Source organism: Podarcis erhardii (assembly GCF_964252035.2).
Source record: "Podarcis erhardii genome assembly, chromosome: W".
Classification (NCBI taxonomy): Eukaryota; Metazoa; Chordata; class Lepidosauria; order Squamata; family Lacertidae; genus Podarcis; species Podarcis erhardii.
Window position 1 is genome coordinate 3,474,824 of NC_138506.1, and position 20,502 is coordinate 3,495,325.

At 51.0% G+C, this 20,502-nt stretch overlaps 2 long non-coding RNA genes across 2 annotated transcripts in view; both read right to left on the reverse strand.

Annotated features, from left to right (window-relative positions):
* Nucleotides 1-8,079: 8,079 nt before the first annotated feature.
* Nucleotides 8,080-20,502, reverse strand: part of LOC309333290 — a 66,044-nt gene continuing 53,621 nt past the window's right edge. Inside the window, exon 2 of the long non-coding RNA XR_014152452.1 lies at nt 8,080-8,449. This is a non-coding gene — a long non-coding RNA (uncharacterized lncRNA). The remainder of the gene's footprint in view (nt 8,450-20,502) is intronic.
* LOC309333280 overlaps nt 18,634-20,502 on the reverse strand; it is a 35,015-nt gene continuing 33,146 nt past the window's right edge. The window contains exon 3 of the long non-coding RNA XR_014152443.1: nt 18,634-18,970. This is a non-coding gene — a long non-coding RNA (uncharacterized lncRNA). The remainder of the gene's footprint in view (nt 18,971-20,502) is intronic.

Below are 20,502 nucleotides of genomic sequence, written 5' to 3' on the forward strand. Positions count from 1 at the left end.
TTTATAGTTGGCTGAGATTGGCTGGGCATAGGGATCTGTTGGGTTTGTCCTGCCGGTATATTTTGAGGTGCCAATACTTGCCCTGAAGGCGGCAGTATCGCTTGATTTCTGTTGCTATAGTTATATGGAGGGGGGAGGATTCCCTCTTCCTCTGGAGGAGCAACATAAATTTTCCTGTCAGTTGCAGAAGAATTTGTGGTTTTCCTGGCTCCCTGCCTTACAGCAAAAATCTCACAGCTGCTACCACTTCCTTTCTTCATTCTGAGCCAGTCTGGATTTTTTAAACATATTTGTCAGGGGCTCAGGAGCAGAGGCACAGGGGAGAGAGGAAACGGAGAGCGAAGGGGAAGAATCTGAGGGCAGCGTAGGGGAGTATGACAGGGGCACGAGAGATTCCATGAGCTTCTCCAGCGAATCAGAAGATTCCCAGAGGGGGGCGCCGAGGGCCAGGGCAAGGGGGGTCCCAGGGGGGATAAACCAGAAGCAAGGGGCCAGCGGGGACTCCCAAAGCAGCAGCGGGAGATCAGGACCAGCTCCCCCACCAGAGCGTAGTGGGGGGGAAGAGTCCCATGTATCAGGGCCAGCGTCTCCTCCAGCAGGGAGAGAAGATGAGTCAGGGCTGACCACGCCTCTATCGGAGAGTGAGGGAACGGAGGGGAAGTCAGGTCCAGCTAGCCTCCCCGAAGGGGGAAGCAGTGACAGGAGCAGTGTAACGGTCAGGAGAAAGGTTGCCGGCTGGGCGCGCGCGCCAAGTTCAAATGTACAGGCGCGCAGGACAGCAGAAAACCCGGATTGGGAACCAGGTCCTAAAGCCCGCCGGAGGCAGGGGGAAGACTCAGGGGACTCAGCGTCAGAACAGTCTAGAAAGGGCAAGACCCCAGCGGACAGGCGGACCCAGAGGAGGAAAGAGCAGAGGAAGAGGTGGAGCAAGGCTAGAGTCTTAAACTGGTGTCTGGGGGGAGGAGATTCAGACGGAGCTTCAGCGGTCTAAAGTTTGAGACGTAGAGCTGCGCGCCGCGGCTTTGAAATCGAAACTGAACTTCAATAAAGACTTTTGTATATAACAACGGACTGGCGTTGGTCCTTTGTGAGCTGGGACCTCGGGCAGCTCTGACAGTAAGCTCCGTCTCAATAAAAATTGAACCCTCGCAGCGTGAGTTGGCGCAGCGAGGGGCAAAACTTGGTGTTTTGCGAGCTCACGAAGATCGGCAAAGATGACTACAGAGGACAAGGTGAAAGACCTGCAAGAAGCAGTCACGAGTCTTTACGCAGAAATAGCAGCATCCAGAAAGAGAGAGGAAGAAGCAGTAGCGCTCTGCCGGGATCTGCAAACCAGGTGGGAACGTTTGGGCAAAGAGGGACTGCCAGGACCCAAGCCGGAGGGAGTTGGCCTCGGGAAGAGGGGGGGCAGCATCGTAGCCCACTTCGACGGGAACCTGCAGCAGTATCCTAACTTCAGAGCAGACATAGTTTTCGCGCTCAATTTGCTTCGGAAAGACTTTAGAGATGGGGAGGAGAAAGTAGGCTTCATAATAACTCATCTGCATGGGGAAGCTAAATCGTGGCTGCGCAATTTATGGCGCGAAAATGACCCCGCCCTCCAAGATTCAAAAGCCTTTATCAAGGCTATGGACGATTGTTTCAAATCGACGGTAGATGTGGATGTGGCCAGGAGGGAAATGCATGGGCTGAAGCAGGGCAAAGCCACTGTGAGACAATATCACTCCCGCTTTTTTGCGTTAGTAAATGTGCTGGGCTGGGAGAAGGACTCCGCTGCCGTCAGGGATCTGTTCTGGGAGGGGCTGAATGGGGCCGTGAAAGATGAGCTGGCGAGGGGGGAGAGACCCAACAGCACCACAGAAGTCATCCAAAGAGCGCTGGCAATAGGGGTGCGCCTGGAAGAACGCCCTTGGAGCAGGGATGAGGGACGTATGGCACGCACACCAGCCAGAACAACTCCCTTCCTACCCAGAGAGACAGCGCGCGCGCAGTCCACGCCTCCACTGGGGGGGGGGGAGAAGAGCCGATGGAGATAGGTGGTGCCAGGGCTCAGACAGCAACCAGAGCCCAAACACCAGGAGCAGTCAAGGCGAAGGCTCCTAGAGGGAGCAGGAAGTGTTATATCTGCGACAGTGCACAGCACATGGCCAAAGAGTGTCCCCAGAGGCTCCAGAGGCACACTGCAGCCTCAGCAACAGTAAGGGGAGCAGTTGAACAGGGGAACAGCTGCAGGGAAACGACGAAGCCTGGTTGGAGGCAGAGGCACTGGGGCCCAGCCAGGCGAGTCAGTGAAGCAGCCCCCATAGATTTTACAGCCCACAGACCCCCTCCCGCCCAAACCAGTGGTGCAACTCACCGCATCGCTCCAGCTGCCCAATGGACGCACCCTGGAAGTCCCTATTACCATTGACTGTGGTAGTAATGCAGACTTTGTAGGAGTGGATTTCATCAAGCAACATCGCATAGCGCTCCTGCCAGCCACGATGCCCCTAAACGTCGTCACGGTCGATGGCAGAGAGCTACTGGGAGGACAGGTGGTACAGCAAACACAGCCAATGGTAATGCAAATTGGAAATCACCGCGAAGTTATCAGCTTCAACGTCACCCACCTGTCGGACACGCCCATAGTGTTGGGCATGAGTTGGCTGGATAGGCACAGCCCGGCATTAGCGTGGTACCAGCGTCAATTGACCTTCTGCTCCTCCTACTGCGCAGAACACTGCATCCTGACCAGCCAGGAAGATGAGGGGCAAGAGGATGAGCTACAGCTACACTTAGGCATGCTGCAAGCGGTACCCAACAAGTACAAGGCGTTTTTGGAGGTCTTCTGCGAGAAGGAAGCGGACAAGCTGCCTCCCCACAGGCCCTACGACTGCAAGATTGACCTCCTGCCGGGGGCGACGCTGCCAACTAGGAAACTGTATTCCATGTCTGAAGACGAACTGCAAGAACTCAGGGAGTTCATAGATCACAACTTGAAGCGAGGATTCATCCAAGAATCCAAAGCAGTGGGGGGCAGTCCCGTGTTTTTCGTGAAGAAGAAAGACACGCCCCAACGGAGGCTGGTAGTTGATTACAGAATCCTCAATTCCAGGACAAAGCCCACAGCATTCCCCATGCCCAAGATCGACGACCTGCTCGCGACGGTGAGGAAGGGACGCATCTTCACCAAGTTGGATCTACGAGGGGCGTACAACCTTATACGCATGCGGGAGGGCGATGAGTGGAAGACGGCCATGTTTACACCTTTAGGCACCTGTGAATATCGAGTTATGCCGTTTGGTTTGCAAAATGGCTCCCATTGTTTCCAAGCCTTCATGCACCACGTGTTAGCGGGACTCCTCTACAAGAAGTGCGTCTGCTTCCTAGACGACATCCTGATCTTCTCGGAATCGCAGGAGGCTCACGAAAGAGACGTCAAGGAGGTCCTGCAGAGACTACGGGAGCACAGACTTTACGCCAAACTGGAGAAGTGCCAGTTCGACATGACGGAGGTGGATTTCCTGGGCTACAAGTTGTCCGACAAGGGACTCGCCATGGACAGCACCAAGGTCCACTCGGTGTTGGACTGGAAGAGCCCGCGCAATCGGAAGGAGGTCCAGAAGTTCGGCGGCTTCGCCAACTTTTATCGCAAGTTCATCAAGGGGTTCGCGATGGAGACGGTGGCCATCACGGACACCCTCAGCTCCAAGAAGAAGTTCACCTGGACGGACCAGGCGGAGCAGTCCTTTCGGAGACTCAAGCGTCTCTTCGCGTCCGAAGAACAGCTGCTACACGTAAACCCCAGCAAACCAATGAGGGTTGAAACGGACGCCTCGGACAGAGCGGTGGGGGCGGTCCTGTTGCAGCAAGATCCGCAAGGGGACTGGAGGCCATGCGCATTCTACTCCAGGAAACTCAGCAAGTCGGAACAGAACTACACCATCTGGGACAGGGAGTTGCTGGCCATTCATGCAGCCTTCAAGGCGTGGCGGCACTTCCTCATCGGAGCCAAACACACGGTGCAGGTCCGCACGGACCATAAGAACCTGGAGTACTGGCGCACGGCGCGGTTCCTGAACCAGAGACACATCCGCTGGGCGGAGTTCTTTGCGGATTTCGACTTCCGGATAGAATACATCCCGGGAGACAACAACGTCATGGCGGATGCGCTGTCCAGGAAGCCGCAGTATCTCGAGGAAGAGGCACCGGTGGCAGCCAAACACATTTTCGCACCGAAAGCGTGGACGTGCGCTGCAGCCACCGTGGACCTGGACGCGGTACGTCGCGCGCTGCAGACGGATTCGTTCGCACAATCCAAGATGGAGGAGGTGCGAAGAGGCACAGTGAAGGACGACGAGTTCCAGATACGCGACGGACTGCTCATCCGCAAAGGGGCCCTCTACGTGCCGGGAGACGACCTCCGCGCAAAAGTACTGCAGCAGTTACACGACGCGCCCAGCGCCGGGCACTTCGGCAAGGACAAGACGGCGGAATTGGTAGCCAGAGACTTTTGGTGGCCCAAGCTGAGGGGAGAAGTCGCGGATTACGTCACTAGGTGTGACACATGCCAAAGGGCCAAACCAGTACACAGGCCGCCAGTGGGACTGCTGGAACCGCTACAGACGCCGCTCGAACCGTGGGAGAAAGTGGCCCTGGACTTTGTCACAGATCTCCCCAGTTCGCGAGGCAAAACAGCGGTACTCGTGGTCGTAGACCTGTTCACCAAGATGGCGCACTTCATTCCTTGCGCGAAGGTGGCCACAGCGGAACAGACCGCCAAGCTGTTCATAGACCACGTGTTCAAATTTCACGGCTTACCGCGGTCCATCCTGTCCGACCGGGGTCGCCAATTCATCTCGAGCTTCTGGCAGAAGCTGCTGGGCATCCTGAACGTCAAGATCAACTTAGCGTCGGCACGACACCCGCAGACCAACGGACAAGCGGAGAGGGTCAACGCCATCATGCAGCAGTACCTGCGATGCTACGCGAATCAACAGCCCTCGACCTGGGTGGACTACCTACCGCTGGCCGAGTTTGCCTACAACAACACGAAGCACGTGTCCACGGGGGTGACACCGTTCTTCGCCAACAATGGGCGGCATCCCAGAACCTTCCCGGGATTAGAGAAAGTGGGGGAGGGGGAGCCACAGGGAGCAGAGGCCTTGGCAGCGGAGTTACAGGAGGTCCATGAGCAACTCCGAAGGCACTTGGAGCTAGCAAAACACGCCTACAAAATGCAGGCAGACAGGCACAGGAGAGTCGGGGAAGACATCCAGGTGGGGGACTGGGTCTGGTTAGCAGCCCAGGCAGTGCCGGCCAGAACGTTAGCTAAGAAGAAGCTCAGACACAAGCAGCTAGGGCCTTACCAAGTCGAGGCACAAATCAATCCAGTGGCCTTCCGGTTGACACTCCCGGAGGACTCCAGAATGCACCCGGTCTTTCATAGATCAGTGCTCACACACTACAAGGAACCCCACAGGTTTCAGGCGCCAGGGAACGCACCAGACCCACTCAGCAAATCGCCAACAAGGGGGGGGGGTCACCGAGGGCGGCGCCACTCAACGAAGTCACGGAGATTTTAGACTCGAGATGGGGGGAAGAGGGGGTTGAATATCTCCTCGCCAGGGAAGGTACCACGGCCAGCGCCAACAGGTGGGTACCGGACTATGCAGTGGAGGAGCACTACCTCAAAGACGAGTTCCATGCACTCTTCCCACACAGACCTATGCCGGCAGATTATTTCGACGACTATCTTTTCACACCCACACTTTCAGCCAGCACGTTCCAGGGGTTCTCATCAGCTGAGGAAACGGCGACAGAAACAAGCTCCCCAGAGGGATCACTCTCGGGGTTTGTCACAGACCGCTCTTATTGGTGGGACAATCAACCGGAGGTGGGGTGGAGCAGGGAACTGCTGAGGGGGCCCTTACACGCAGCATCACCCGAGGCAACAGGGGGAGAGAGGGACATGGACGTGTTGGGGGAGGATCCTGGGTTCGAGCACAGCTGCAGAGAGATGGAAGCAGAGGAGATCGACGTAGACGAGGCCATTACGGACTGGCCGGATCCAGCTGGCCGGCTGCACACCAGGGGGGAAGAACTGTATCCCGCACTCACCCCCACAGCACTGGAGCACCCGGAACCCGCACCCGAAGAGGGGGAGGGGGGAAGGGGGGGCTTCGAGGGGGGGATGGATGTCAGTGGCTCAGGAGCAGAGGCACAGGGGAGAGAGGAAATGGAGAGCGAAGGGGAAGAATCTGAGGGCAGCGTAGGGGAGTATGACAGGGGCACGAGAGATTCCATGAGCTTCTCCAGCGAATCAGAAAATTCCCAGAGGGGGGTGCCGAGGGCCAGGGCAAGGGGGGTCCCGGGGGGATAAACCAGAAGCAAGGGGCCAGCGGGGACTCCCAAAGCAGCAGCGGGAGATCAGGACCAGCTCCCCCACCAGAGCATAGTGGGGGGGAAGTGTCCCATGTATCAGGGCCAGCGTCTCCTCCAGCAGGGAGAGAAGATGAGTCAGGGCTGACCACGCCTCTATCGGAGAGTGAGGGAACGGAGGGGAAGTCAGGTCCAGCTAGCCTCCCCAAAGGGGGAAGCAGTGACAGGAGCAGTGTAACGGTCAGGAGAAAGGTTGCCGGCTGGGCGCGCGCGCCAAGTTCAAATGTACAGGCGCGCGGGACAGCAGAAAACCCGGATTGGGAACCAGGTCCTAAAGCCCGCCGGAGGCAGGGGGAAGACTCAGGGGACTCAGCGTCAGAACAGTCTAGAAAGGGCAAGACCCCAGCGGACAGGCGGACCCAGAGGAGGAAAGAGCAAAGGAAGAGGTGGAGCAAGGCTAGAGTCTTAAACTGGTGTCTGGGGGGAGGAGATTCAGACGGAGCTTCAGCGGTCTAAAGTTTGAGACGTAGAGCTGCGCACCGCGGCTTTGAAATCGAAACTGAACTTCAATAAAGTCTTTTGTATATAACAACGAACTGGTGTTGGTCCTTTGTGAGCTGGGACCTCGGGCAGCTCTGACAATATTGTAATCCATTTATTGATATAATAATACTGCTCCTTATATAGATCCGGTCTTTGCATTATTGAATCCATAACTGCTTGACATAATTCTATTTTAAATGTTCCTTCACGCGGCCAATTTTTAACCTGGCCGGGCCAATCCTGTTGGCAATATTTCTTTAAAATCTCCTTACTCGGTCTGACCTCTCCTGGTTCTTCTGGAAAGGCTCTTTTAAAATTCTCTATCATACATTCTAGGGGTGTACAGGCTTGAACGTTTTTTGAACATTCCCCCCCCCCATTTCTCTGCAAAAAGCTTTTCCTTTTCACCAGGCAAAACGCTTTCAGCCAGGCAGCTTTCAAAAATAGGACAAGGAAACCACAGCACACTTCTCCCTCACTTTTCTAAGCCCTTCTCCGCTTACTCACAATCTTTTCCTTTCTTCAAACACTCTTCCTTTTTAAACACAATCCTTACTCATTCAACCACAAGTCCCGGGACACTCTTTCATTCGGTCATACACACAGCCGTTTCGCCCCCCTTTGCTTGCGGCGAAAACCCTTGGCAAAGAAACTCACACAGCGCTTTTTCTCTCACCCCCCCCAGCTGTTTTTTCTTTTTTTCTTTTTCCTTTCCCCAACCTTTTTCTGCAGAACCTTTTTCCTATCCCTTGGCAGACCCAGCTTCTCCTCCCTTCCCTTTTGGGATCCTTTCCCCTTTAACAGGAGGATACTAGTGGGTCGCTCAGAGTGGTGATCAGGCACTCATTTTTATCTTTACTCACCGTGAGTTCCTTTCGTGGCACGCCTTTCCTGTTGGCTCACGTTCAGATTCTCCCTCGGTCGTTGCCCTCGCCCTGACGGGAGTCCACGCCGAAGGCGGTTGCCTCTCTCCTTCGAAAATGATGTCCGATTGGCGCCGGGATGCGAAACAAGGTCCCCCCGACGTGTTCCCCCGCCCAAGAGCAGAGCAAGGCTCTTTTTGGGTAAAAAAAATACCCTACTGGCCTGTATGATCCGAGCACGGCACCAAATGAAGCACGTGAACGTAAGCAGGTACTCGCTTGGTGTTAAATAAGGATCAGGCAGACTCAGCAATGGAGAATAAGAAGGTGAAGTTTATTGCCAGGCAATAAGGACCCAGTTTGGAATCTCTTCCAAAAGGAACTGGGACCCCGACTGACAGAAATCCAGAGGTCTTTATACCTGAGCGGATCACAGCAAATCATAGATCATGAGACAACCATGAGACAGTCACGATATTGTCAGCGAAAATTAGCCAATTAGCAAGCTTCTTGCCATGCTTCCAGCTCCTGGTCAAGCACTGGTCAAGCACCGAGTTCTAGTTCTGCTTTCCGATGCTTGCAGTGACGCTCTGTCTAACCTCTCCCCTAGTTATGACAGGACAGGGAGTTTGGAGATTTTGTGGTTTTGCTCTTCCTGTTCTGTGGATTAATTTAGCCTGTATCTGAGGGGATTTTGTACTAGAATCTCTGATTCACGTCTTCCCCTTGTCCAGGGTACACGGATGTTTGTAGGGGAAAGGTCGGCTCCTAATTTTGCTGTTTCAAGCAGTATGCAGTTAGCTAAGGCACAGCTTCCCTTTGATTCAAAATGGATTATAAAATACTGTAAGCCTTGATTATGTGTGAGCATATATGAATATATTGATTTCTGATAACTGATTATATGAATAGCATAGGGGTAGCCCTTCTTCCTTGCCTCACTTCCACCCTCTCAGCTCACAAGTCCTCAGGTTTCTCCTTGACTGCTTTTCACATGATAAACAACAATGGGAAATAAACTCCATTTAGCTGCATTCAAAGGTGAACTTACCTAATTCGCAATTCTTGGAAAAATATGGAGACCAAAACAGCAATCTTTTGAAATTCAGACCTCTGAATTTTTCAAGGTTGACCCAGACAGGTAATGTTCACAAAAAAATGTATTTATGAGGGCAAAGCACGTACCAAAATATTTATACGAGAAGGTAGCCACCCTAGCATTTGATTCATTTTCAGAATAATAAATAAATAACAAACTGTAGCCTTATTGGAGTTCACCGATTGGGTCTGCGTTGCTCCGGGACAGGAGGAAGGAAGTCAAAACGACACCGAGGTTGGTTCAAAGAAAGAGTTTATTCTGCTCTCCGGATAGCAGAAGGCACTTGCGTGATCAAGTCCACAGCAAGTCCAAAGAAATGACAGGTTTCATGCAGTTTATATATCCTCCAGGCACCCTCTCACTCCTCCCCTAGGAGCCCAACCACGTCGGCCTACGTACGCAGGTTGACATCACATATGTTCCTGCTCTGGTACTCTCAGCCATAAAAGGCTCTTCCTTCCTGTACTTCTGACCATAAAAGGATCTTCCTCTTCCTACTCTTATCTGGGAGGCAGAGGTCACCATTTCCGAGAACACACTCTGGCGTTATTCCCAGACGTGGGTCTGCGCGTCTTTTGTGGTCAGCACATAAGATAAAGTTCTGACGCCTTTTCTTTGTTCCCCTGAAGAGCCAAGGCCATCCCTTGCCTGTCCTGATAAAAGACAGAACTGTTTATGCAGTTGTGTCCTTATTATGGTTTTGCTCAACAGTTCAAGTTTTACGCATTTAAAAGTGCTCTCTTTTAAAAGAACAAAGGGGGGGGGGTTTGAGTCAGTTTTTAAACTTACTACACAGAAACCCATTCCTTCAAGACCAATATGGAAAAAGGAGAAATGGGGAGAAGTTGAAATGGGCAGATTTCCCCCTCCCTCCTCAGTCCGGACTTGCTTCTTGAAGTGCTTGTTCCCTCACTAGTAAGAATAGGGACACTTCCAAGGAGGTCTTTGCTTTCCTTGTCCAGGTCTGCTTGATAGGCCAGAATTTCCCCTCTCTCTTTCCTCCGAATCTCCAGGCGGCGACAGATCTCTCCCTGACAAGAAAAGGGAAAACTCAGCTTTGATTGAGACACAAAGAGAGGAGATGAATATTATACTGGCTTCTTGGATCCAGTGGCCTTGCTATAATAGCAAAGTAATTTACTGGAGGAAATAAAAGTACAGAGGTTTTCAACCTTTTTGGGTCCACGGCTCCCTGGACCAACTCCCTTCTTTCTGCGGCACCCCTGTGGGGCTCAGGAGACCAGTTAGGTCCCCCCTTGCTTGCCCAGCTTGCCTCCCCTCCCCCTTTCTCGAACAGCCTCCCTTGCGGAGTGCTCTCTCAGCCTCCTCTCCTCTCCCCTCTCCTTAGGAGTCCTCCTCTTGGTCTCTGAGCTGCCCCCGCTGCCCCCCAGGGGCCTGGGACTTGCCTGTCCATTCCCAACAGCAAGGGCCCCTCGCCAGTTTGCTTGCTTCCTCTGAGGCCGCCTCAGCTCCTGGCAGCCCACACCCCCTGGCCAGCCCCAGAGGCACCATTCTCTGGGGGAGAACAGCTGGGCAAGCCTTGGGGAGGCAGAGATGGCATCCGAGGAGGGAGGGAGGGAAGGAAAGAGGGACAGAGGCCAGTGTCTCCCGCGGCACCCCAGCTGCAGAACTGGGATGGGAAAGGTTTCTAGTCCAACTAACTGGTCTGGAGAAGAGGAAAGGCAGCCATGCTTGCTCCTTTGTCTTCTCCGAGGAGACTTCCAGCCTGACTTCTCTTTTTTTTTTTTAAATAATTTTTATTAAGATTTTCCAAATTAAAACAAATTAAATCCAATTTATAAACTTTTTCCAATAACTAGGACTTCCCCTCCCCACCCCCTCATGTATTCCAAATCTTCCAAATAAACAATTAGGTTCAACAAATTCTTGTCCCCAAATTGCAATCATCCTCCATTACCCAGTTTAGCGTAATTCCCATCCCCCTAAGCTCGATCTATTCCCTTCCACGAGTTTCCCCCTTTAATACAAATAAAAAACGACAACATAGAATTAAATAATAATTTTACAACCTTTGGATTCCAACTTTCCCTCCCCTTTTTCCCTGTTACGTTTCTCCTAGCCCTCCATCTCTAATATCTTCCTGGAGTTCCCACATTACATTAAACACACATCCCTCTGATTCTTTGCCAGTCTTATTAATTGCGAATGTCCAATCATTTAATTACGAATGTCCAATCCTAAAAAAAAGTCTATCGAGAAGAGGGTCCATTTCTTCTATCCAGATTTTTATATCCAGGAGTAGAAACTCCAATTTTAATTCCATAAGCTTGTCAAATCTGGATATCCCAAATGTCCCCTTTCCCATTTCTGTCCAGTTCTTGTTGTTTCCTTATTTCTTGTCGGCCATTCTCCTCCTTTTTGTTTCTCTGTTCTCCCACAGAAATGTTCTTTCTCCAAAAGTTTCTAATATCCCTGCAGAGGCTTGTTGTTCAGGAACAAAACATTACATCATGATCCTTTCATTTTCCAACAGATAGTTCCATTGTTTCCTATAGTGTGTAGACCTCTGTAGACAAAATAATGTTCCATTTCTGCAGTTTCCCAGGAGATTAAAAGTTCTATTCAACTGCACAAGTTTCCTGTCAAAAACACATGCAATATCCCTCAGCTCCTCTAGATGGATTCCCATAACAAAGTTCCCTTCCAAAGCCCATCCACCAGTCCAAATAGCTTGTTTATCCTTATTTAGACAATTTGAAACAATTTATACTCAACTTATATCAAATGTAACCGGCAAAGTCCATAACCAAGTCTCTGTTACATTCTTCCGTTTTGACAGCTCCTTGACGGCTGTCAAAACCTGTCAAAACCTCCGTTACTCTTCTCCAAGCATTTCCACGTGCTCTTCTCCAGGCATTTTCACGAATCGCTCCAGGGGTTCCGGGGGGGTGTTGCTTTTTAATACAAATTCCACTTTTCTCCTCCGGCTCAATCTTATAAATTTCCCTCGCGAAGTTGCTAATTCGGTGAAATTAGGTTACTCTCGATCTTAGTTATCCATTCCTTTGTTTTGGCTCTTCTACAATTTAGGGGGGGCTGACTTCCTTTTTTCCACCTCCCCCGTTCGCTCCAAATTTTAAAAATTTGTCCCCTCTTTTTAGTCCATATTCCAATTTACTCACGGGTTCTTCTTTTAGATCCGAATTTTCAATAGAAGAAGTCAGCGCTCTCCGCCGGATGGCATGCGGCTGCGCTCGGCAGGGATAGCAGAGAACTCAAGCACCACGCTTCTCCCCGGCACCCGATCCGGAGCCTTTAAAAAGGCTCCTTCACGAGTCGGGAGGGCGCTAACGGTGCCAGCCGAGTCTCCATGTCCACGGCCTCCTCTGGCCGTGGTTTTTAAGGGTCCCCGCATCGCCGGTGCGGTAGGACCCAGCCCCTGCCGAGCAGACTCCCTCCGGAGCCCTTGCGGAGTGCTCTCTCAGCCTCCTCTCCTCTCCCCTCTCCTTAGGAGTCCTCCTCTTGGTCTCTGAGCTGCCCCCGCTGCCCCCCAGGGGCCTGGGACTTGCCTGTCCATTCCCAACAGCAAGGGCCCCTCGCCAGTTTGCTTGCTTCCTCTGAGGCCGCCTCAGCTCCTGGCAGCCCACACCCCCTGGCCAGCCCCAGAGGCACCATTCTCTGGGGGAGAACAGCTGGGCAAGCCTTGGGGAGGCAGAGATGGCATCCGAGGAGGGAGGGAGGGAAGGAAAGAGGGACAGAGGCCAGTGTCTCCCGCGGCACCCCAGCTGCAGAACTGGGATGGGAAAGGTTTCTAGTCCAACTAACTGGTCTGGAGAAGAGGAAAGGCAGCCATGCTTGCTCCTTTGTCTTCTCCGAGGAGACTTCCAGCCTGACTTCTCATCTTGAGGCCCCAGGGAGAAGTGGGAAGAGGAGGAGGAGGAGGAGGAGGAAGCATCCCCTGAAGAAGTGTGCTCCCCACCAGTAGGTGCTTCCACCCCCCACTGCTAAATCTGCTTCCAACAGATACTGGGGGGGGGGGCATCCTGCACCATCTGGTCAATTCCTGGTGTTAGGAGAATTAGAAGGTCTAAGATATAAACACATACATAAATACCGTAAGTAGTTCTCATCACAAAAGAATATGCAGGTAAACCCATGAACAGCCAGGTAAACCCATCAACAGGTTTCCTGCCAGACAGGAGTCTGTTGTAGGCCGCCCCTTCTGTGATGTATGTATGATGTATGGAGGGGTGGTCTTGGGCTCCAGGGTGGGCAATTTCAAATGTCTATATAAGGACTTGGTTCAGGGTCTCCTCCTCCCTCCTGCGTGGGGGGGCGGGCGGTGAGCACCCTGTTGCAACAGGTAGTAAAGATCTGGCTTACTAGCTGCTTTGCTTCTCAATATTCTCTGGTTGGCCTCTGTTATTTTCTCCTACCGATAGAGAAGCTACAAAGGGACTCTATATGGGCTCTGAGGTACCCCAGAAGGGAAAAGGAGCCCCCAGTCCCCACCCCCTTGCAGCTGACCCCTTGCTGCTATCTGCTTTGCAGGGTATTGAGGAGGCATCCTGCTAGCCAAAGGAGACCTGTGCAATTCACATTTGTAGTGTTCTAAATATGTACAAAGCAACCTTGCTGGGGGATGTGGATGAGGTTAACCCTTTCTCTCCCTGCCATGGTCCCAACCCAAATCTTTGAAGCTGCTGTATTTCAAGGGAAGATCCCTTGGCCCCCCTGGCAGAGAGAAAGACTTTGACTCCCTCCTCCCAGCCATCCCAGCAGCCCTCAGGCTTCCCCTTGGCTGCTCCTAAGGTAATAAACAACCACCAAGTAATACCATGCCTACTTTGGATCTGAGAATTAAGAAGATCACCTGCCAAGAAGAATACACAGCTATTTCTCCCCCTCAAGGTACCTTGTATTCCTCGACAGCCTCTTCCAGAGGAATCACCTCGTGGTGTTGGTGCTTCTTGGATCTGCCCCAAACCACACAGATGGGGGCTTCATCCTCCTTGCAAAAGAGTTTCAGGGGCTCCTGGTGCTTCTCACAGACTCCTCCTTTCCCTCTGGAAGTCTGAGAGTCTTGGCTACTTCGACAAAGGTAGCCAATTGCCGATTGTGGACGAGGCTCCTTCTCTGGACTCCAACTCGGCCTTGAGGACAGGAAGCCAGCCTCCTTTTTGCCCCGCTGCATTGGATCAGGCCGGACCAGCAGAAGTTGTTCCCACACTCTGGGATGGTCCCTGTGTCGTAAGAGAGTCAGGGTCAGAGAGGGGAATGAAGGAGACGGACCCTACCAATATCAAATAGATCGTATTCTGCCTTCAAACCCTACAAGAAGGTCAACGGTGCCTTGGGGAATGGATCGTTTTTTGCTGTATCGAATTGTATTCTTTTTGCTGTATCTTTCTCATTGACTTTAAGAATGGATCTGAATGTATTTTTCAACTCAAATGTATTTTTCCTCAAAATGCTGGACTTTTCTAAATGTATCCAAATGTATCCGAATGGGTTTTTGTATTTCCCCCCAATCTCATCGCCTAGAGAATGTTCCTTAAATGTAACAATCACTTCTTCCAAATGTATTTGATATAAATGTATTCGAGTGTATACTTTTATGGGAAAACGTAGCTAGGAAAATGTGGAGATATATATATTGCTTATAGTGCCTTTGAACGGTCAACGTTCCACCCTCTATCCTTTCATGAGCTGCCAAAAACACTCCACACCACACTGCCATCTACTGGGTCTACAAATGATACCATGAATACACACAAATACAAGCTCTAAAATAAATTAGTTTTATTTTCCAATAAGTATGCAAACATAAGACTATCACACCCGAATTGATAGCTATACAGAACAGGATTCTCCTCCCTCCCTCCATCGGATAGCTGTCTGCGCGGCTGTCTTTGAGGGGGGTGGAGGGAGGAACGGGCGGGATCAACATCGGATAGCTGCCTGCCTGCCTGCCTGAACATGCTGTGCCCCCGGGGGGCGCTGCGACCGGCGCCCATTGGGAAGGAACAAGACAGGAAAAGGAAGGAAATGGGAGAGGTTTTTTTAAGGCCCCACTTTTCACATGGTGTCCTGTTGTGTGGTCGGAAAGTACTCTTTATTGTTTGATTTGGGTTAATGTCAGAATAAAAGCGAGTTCCTTCAAAATAACACATTCCTTTTTATCTTACCAATTTCTCATATTGTAAGAAGCGGAAGAAGAAACCATAGAGAGCATTAATATTTTCCTTCTGATCAATGAAGTCAAACGTTACAATTATCCATTTTAGAATGAGCACCTATAGGGAGAAGACAGATCTCAGTAAGCCCAAGCAAGGCCAAGACAACCAACCCCTTCTGGAATATGGTCAGCGTGTACAACATCTAGCTGAATCATCACCAGGATAACTAAGTCAGACTGGGGGAAATATCATTCTTCAGAACCAAGACATCATTACCATGCTTTCCAAGTTACCTGAAAGTCACTAGAACACTTGCGAGCACAGAGCCTCAAGAAAGCTCAAGAAAATACAAACTTTGGGCTTTGTAGATGGTTGTAAATGTTGCTGAAAGGTTTCTAGTTCACTAGTTGGAAACAGCTTCCAGGCTAGGCAGGACCAAGGTTGATTTATAACTGTTCCTGTCTGCCTGCTTGCCATCGTGCATATTTGTAAACCATTTCTGCCAAAATATATACATCTGCAATGGTAGTTTCTGGAAGCAGACCCTGCAAGAGTGCACACTCCATGAAGTCCATATGAAGAGTGTTACGGAATGGAGGGGGGGCATATGAACAAAGTCTTACTCCCGAGTAAGAGACGTAGAGCCCGAGGCGATGACCTCAAGGGAACCCTGCCACACTAGGACTCCCCTCGCCCCGTCACAACGTTGCACCAAGCACTGCACAAAAGTCCGAAACCCCGAGAAGAAAGCGCCATTTCTGACCCCGTATCCCGATGCTATACACGATCGATGTATTTTATGAATGAACAATGTATTTGCATGAGGATGCGCTCTAGCCAATCAGATGGTGTTGAATGTAGCCCTTCAGCCAATCGCAGCAATGCCATGGCTCTGCAGAGGCAGCTCAGCTCCAGCTGTTTTGCACGCTCCACTGAGCGCTGACAAGGTGATGACAGCTCCCGCTGCGAGAACAACGGACTGAGTCAATCGAAACCTCGTTACCCCGTTAATCCAATCAAAACTAGATGTTGTTTAGTCGTTTAGTCGTGCCTGACTCTGCGTGACCCCCTGGACCAGAGCACGCCAGGCCCTCCTGCCTCCCGCAGTTTGGTCAAACTCATGCTGGTAGCTTCGAGAACACGATCCAACCATCTCGTCCTCTGTCATCCCCTTCTCCTAGTGCCTTCCATCTTTCCCAGCATCAGGGTCTTTTATAATTCCTCATAGTAATCCCATCTGATCACTACATCTCTGGATATTTGCACTCCTACATAGGCTGAGCCTGGGACCTGGCTCAGGAACGAAGTCTTTGTCATTACAAAAGACTGGCCAGGCTCCCCAGGGTACCCAATCAAGTGAGCACTAACAGGTAACCTGCCAGACAGGAGGTAAACAACGCACTCAGATGTCTGTTGTAGACCGCCCTTTCTGTGATGTAGGTACAATGTATCTGGGGGGGTGGTCTTGAGTTGCACCCCTTCTGTGATGAAGGTATGATGTGTCTAGGGGTGGCCTTGGACTCCAGGGCGGGCAATTTAAAATGTCTCTATAAGGGCAGGCACATCTTTGTTCGGAGTCCTCCTCCTTCTCCTCCCTTCTTCTGTGGGGGGGGGGAGCACCCTGTTGCAACAGTTCAATAAAGATCAGGCTTGCTAGCTGCTTTGCTTCTCAATCTTCTCTGCTTGGCCTCTGTTATTTTCTCCGACCTATGGAGAACCTACAAAGGACTCTAGAAGGGCTCTTGTGTTCCCCATAAGGGAATAAGGGCAGATTTTTGTTTATTACAATATGCAGGAGTGGGCTGCAAAAGACGGAGTTTGGCCTCATCAGGTCCCTCTACCATGAACTCCTTAGGTGGGCCACCCTGCGTCCGCCTCGGCATCGCGCCTCGCTATTCTGCAACTCGAGATAACACTGAACTGCTCTGCAGGGTTGTTGTAAGGATTGCAAGTCAAGGCATCCAAAGTGCCTTTGAACATTGAAAAGCCCCTAGTCAATGCTTTGAACTACTGTCGCTTTAAAAACGAAACTCTGATTAGTAAGAGTTTGGGGAATTAAAAATGGGTTTGTCCTGGGGGTGCTGAAGCTGTGTTCTGGCTTGAAAAGCCAGTGAGACCACTGGGCCATCTAGTTCTGTATGGTCTGCCACAGCCAGCAGCTGCTCTCCAGGATTTCAGAGCTCTCTTTCCCATGAATGGGTTGAAACTGCCGCTTTTTGCACCATGTGCCTCTCCCAGTGGGCCACCCCGAGCCATTTCCTGTATAGCGTTCTACATCCCATGTAGTCCTGCTTCTTCCAGCTCAATTCAGTTCATTCTGCAACTGTGCAAGTTAGGCCGCATCTGCTTTATGCATTCAAAGCACCATCATGCCCCTTGGCATTCTAACAGTTGCATCTTTGTATTCAGCACCTTGGACAGCAGTCTCTCAAGGCTCAGCCACAGTTACCTGGTGCCCCATGCTTCCTAGGCCCAGGTCCGTGCTTTAAAGGCACTGTGTCCGAGTGTTTTGTTGTCCCAGGGCTTTCTAATTGTGACTCATTTTCAGCATCCCTTTCCAGGGCAGCTTTATTTATTTCATGTCTTTAAGGAGTCCTCTGTGCGTGGCAAAGGCTTGTTGCTGGGACAATAGGAGGCTGCCTTATACTGAGTCCCACTATGGCTCTATCTAGCTCAGTGGTGTCCACAATGGATGGCAAAAACTCTCCAGGGTTTCAGACAGAGGACATTCTACCTGGAGATACAACAGATTGAACCTGAGAGCTTCTGCATGTAAGCAGGTGCTTTACCACTAAGCTATGGCCCTTCTCCCATTGCTTCTGCCCTGAATGAACTGCAAGCCTGTCCTACAGTCCTCCCCAAACTCTCTTTTGTGGCTACACTCTGCAGGAGGTCATTGGTTGCAGAAGTTGAGCTGTCTGCAAAAGTGACTGAATCAGTGAGAAGGCTGATCTGTAATGAAATGCTGACTTTCAGGCATCTCTTGAAGACCTTTTTTATGCCAACAGCTCTGTGCTATCATTTAAACATTTCTTGAGCACCCAGACATTTTAATTCTTTGGACTGATTTTAATGTCCACCCACCACCCGCTTTTGTACATTGCTGTCTTTTATGACATGCCCTAACTTCTGAGAAGCCTTTCGCTCAAACCAGTTAGACATGACATGAATTAGTCGTTTTATCCACCCGGCATGTATGGAACAGACCCTGACGAATCAAATGACAACGCATAATTAATCCCCCAGCTGAACTGAACAGGGAGCAGCAGCTGGGGTAGAACATGCAAACAAGAAATTATTAGTTCAAGGTACAGAAGCCCCAGAACACCCCAGCCACATGGAGTTAAGAATAGCAATTCCAGATTAAAGGGCTTGCATCTGAGACATTGGTTCCTTCCTTTTTGCCAAGACAGGTGATGTTCCTACGAATACATGGGAAATTTTGAAAGGACCGTGGTCATTTCTCCTCCACAGATGAAGATTCTGTGGGAATGTTCTGGGGTGCAGGAGAGGATATATTGACTAATTATATCCTTATCCAACTTGTGCTAACAAGTTCCCAAAATATCAGCAGAGTTTATGACATTCCCCTTTAAGTTCGCAACGGTTAACGCTTGCACAGGTTCGCTAGAACCTCTATAATAATTACTCTGGTAATTTCCCCTTTGTTCCCTCTTAAAATACAAGACACGACACAGTCTTTATAAAAGTATAAAAGAGTTTACTCACGTTCTGTTCACAATATGATCCCAGAAGGTAGGCAGGCTTAAAAAGGTTACATACACTTAGAAACTATCTTATAGCAAGATAGCCCTTATCTCCTCTCTTGGCTGGGAGCCAAGAGAGCATCCTTAGATGTTTCCTCATGGAAGGAAGATGGCAGAGAGAGAGGCAAGAGGCAAGAGAGAGAATGGCTGCCTCCCCTGTGCTTTTATCATTACCTGCACAGGTGAGGCCACACCCACCTCTGGTCACATGCAGAGGAAGTCCGTCCCCAGGAAGTTTACCTGCTTGCTGGACAGACATCCCTCCCCATGTTCTAACATGTACACTCTAGGAATGTTGTCATTGACTGCTCCTGTGTTTTACATCCCACAGATTCAGAGCAAAAAAAAAAAAAAAAATGATATCACTGGGAAAAATGATATCACTGGCAGTCACATGGGAGGCTGCTGAAAATGCACATGGAGAAACAATGGGTCCTTGTACTGAGGGGACTGTTTGACCTGCAGGAGGAAGCCAGTTGTTGAAAGGGAAGATGGATCTGAGAAGGAGCTTCGAGGGAGATTTCAACATCCAGCTGGAGCCATCAATGGCAGTTCATCACTAGTTTGGAGTTGGGGACTCTTTTTCAGTCTTAAGGGCCATATTCTCCTCTGGGAAGCCTTCCAGGGGCCGTGTGCCTGTGGTGGGAGGGGCCACAGGTGAAAGTGGGTGGAGTGATGAATGTAAACTTTGTTTTCCTAAGGGAGGCTGGTTTCTACACACATCCAACTCTCCACTCTCTGTCCTTCATGACTCAAGGTTGCGAGGGGAGGGGTAGTACCTCTGGTGGGGGGCACGTTGTGCTCCTTCTGGGGTAGTTTGTCCACCTTTGGTCACTACAGCTCTCACCTGCGGCTCTTAGAAACTGTCAGTCTGCAGCAGCAGCTACACCTCAGGAATGGCTTCAATTGGCGGGCTAACCAGGTGAGGGGAGTTGATGGGGCTCAAACCCTCAGTGAGTTAGGGGCTTCCCCTGCATGCAAAGCTAGTGTCGGGTACTGGCTAGAGGAGGAGGAATGGCGGGAGGCTACAGCCAGGGACCACCCCCCCCCCCCGGGAAGCATCAAAGTGGGAAGGCCCCAAGCCAGGAGACTTCTGGTGGGATGCAGGAGACAGGTCAGAAGAAGAAGAAGAAGAAGGGGGAGCAGATGGCTTGGAGGCTAAACAAGCAACAGGTTTAAGGGAGACTGAGGCAGCTGAGGAGGAGGAGGAGGAGGAGGCTGAGGCTGCAAGAGATCCCCAGGCACCTGCCATGTCCACTGTTCCCTTCTCCCCTCCTCCTCTGTCCCCAGGAACAAGGGAGGCATTACATGTAGCAGAACAAAAGGCACAGAGAGCCCCTCCATGACTGTTGGGAAGTCAGCCGACTGGGGAGGAGCCTTAGGATAGGGATGCCATATTTCTAAAAGTAGAAACCAAGACACCCCGAAAGCTGTGGAGCTATTTTTAGGAAGACCCCCAAATTGTTGAGCTTCTTAAAGGAAGACCCAGAAGCTGTTGATGTCTGATAGCCCTACCTTAGGAGGAGGCTAAGATCCTCCGTTCTGGCAACTGGGGCTAGTCCTGCCTGTGGAGTTTCTCTCTCGGGTTTTGTCTCTCTGAAGAAAGAGTCCACCTTACTGCTCATCTCTGAGTTTTGATGCTGAACTGCAGCTGAATCAGCCCTGACAGCCAGGCTCCGGCCAATTGAGCAGATGAGACCACTAGGGGGTCCAACAGTCAAGAAGGTGGT